The sequence below is a fragment of the Dermacentor silvarum genome, chromosome 3 (assembly GCF_013339745.2).
Source record: "Dermacentor silvarum isolate Dsil-2018 chromosome 3, BIME_Dsil_1.4, whole genome shotgun sequence".
NCBI lineage: Eukaryota > Metazoa > Arthropoda > Arachnida > Ixodida > Ixodidae > Dermacentor > Dermacentor silvarum.
In genome coordinates, this window is record NC_051156.1 from 90,767,550 (window position 1) to 90,769,131 (window position 1,582).

General features: G+C 45.7%; 1 pseudogene; it reads left to right on the forward strand.

Annotated features, from left to right (window-relative positions):
• Positions 1–451: 451 nt before the first annotated feature.
• On the forward strand, positions 452–610 carry LOC119446944 (U2 spliceosomal RNA; annotated as a pseudogene).
• The last annotated feature ends 972 nt before the right edge of the window (positions 611–1,582 follow it).

Sequence of the window (1,582 nt, forward strand, 5' to 3'; positions counted from 1 at the left end):
GAGGAGGGCAAATGAAGGAAGAAATGTAGTGCTATCATCCACTCTGAACTTGGATGATAAGCGAAGCTGTGTAGGTGGTGAATGGCCATTGCTCCGGTGAAACGTTCTAAGTTTGCGGGATCGGGGCCACATGGATGGCTCGCACTTCTTTTCGACTCGTGGTCCTGGCGGGAAGCACGCTTACGCTTGGAGTCCACGGCCCGCTCATCGTGGGCGGTCTCCTTCCGCCGCCGCCGCCTCGCCCATTCCCTTTTCTGTTCAGGACGTCGTTCTTGGTAGGCACGCTGTTCTTTTTCAGACCGTACAACACGCGGCCTACCCATTTCGCAGTCAGAGCAGAACTGAGGGAAGGAGCCTACGTAGAGCATGACGTCAGAAAGCAGAAGACACTCAGATTGGTAGGCACTAGTTGAATACGCGGGATGGCGTGCACGTGTATGCGCGAACGTAGACATTGGCCGACACGGGTCAAAGTGTAGTATCTGTTCTTATCAGCTTATCAGATGCGGGTTATTTCGACCCAAGATAGTAAACTTATTTTTCCAAAATGGCGGAGAGCTTGAAGCCTGCTTCACGTCCGCCTTAATATTGCACTATCTTCGTAATTCTTGGTCTATGGACATCGTCCGCAGGAAACTAGCCATATACAGCTTCGCTGTAAAAATGAAAGGAATCGCAACGACCTTTGATCTTAGAACAATTTTGTGGCACACCAAGTAGAAATTTGAAAGACGGGTACGTATCCACTCGAGCGATAGTTAGAACAAATATCCGCAGACCTCAGATTAGACAACACGTAAACCAGCTAGTTTCCGTCTTCTCCGCTACAAAATTTCAAGCGCTCATATGAGGTTTGTGCTCCAGTCATAAATGTTTTGCGTAGACTAATTTTTCAACAACCCAGCGTTTCGGTAGAAATCATGTGGCGTGTGTAGACACGGCGTTAGGAGAAATAATTGCAAGAATTGGCATTCTGCGCACACCGTCTCAAGTTGCCTTCGCGTATACGCCCAAAAAAGTGAAATTTGTGTGTACGTATAAATAACTTGATAATTGTCGATCCAGACTCATGTTCATGCTTTTATAGACTATAGCGCAGCTGTTATAAAATGCGCTCTAATGCATAACTTTATTTATTTGGCATTACAGCATGCGTATATTTAATTAAGAATATTTTTCGGCCAAATGAATAATCTTGACAATTCGCTCCAGAATAAGATGTTGCCGAGGATTGCCTGATAAGAATTTGTCTTTTAATTGAATTCCTTACAGGGGTTCTTACAAAACACCTGTTGTATGTCAGCTAGCTTTTCCTTGCCTTTCGCATGCTCGGCTGAAATTCAACACAATATCATGCAGAACTTTGCAAGGAACAACTAGTGTCGAGCAAGAAGGCAAGGCGTGTAGGCACGGACACAAGAGAAGAGAAAATCAGACAACACAAACGCCAACTATCAACAGAAGAGCGCACTGTGACGGAAAAAAATTAGACACAAAACTTACCTGCATGTGATCAGGTATGGTAGCGCCACCTGTCAATCAGGCACACGTGCTGGCCAACGCGAGCGATAACTCTTTAGGC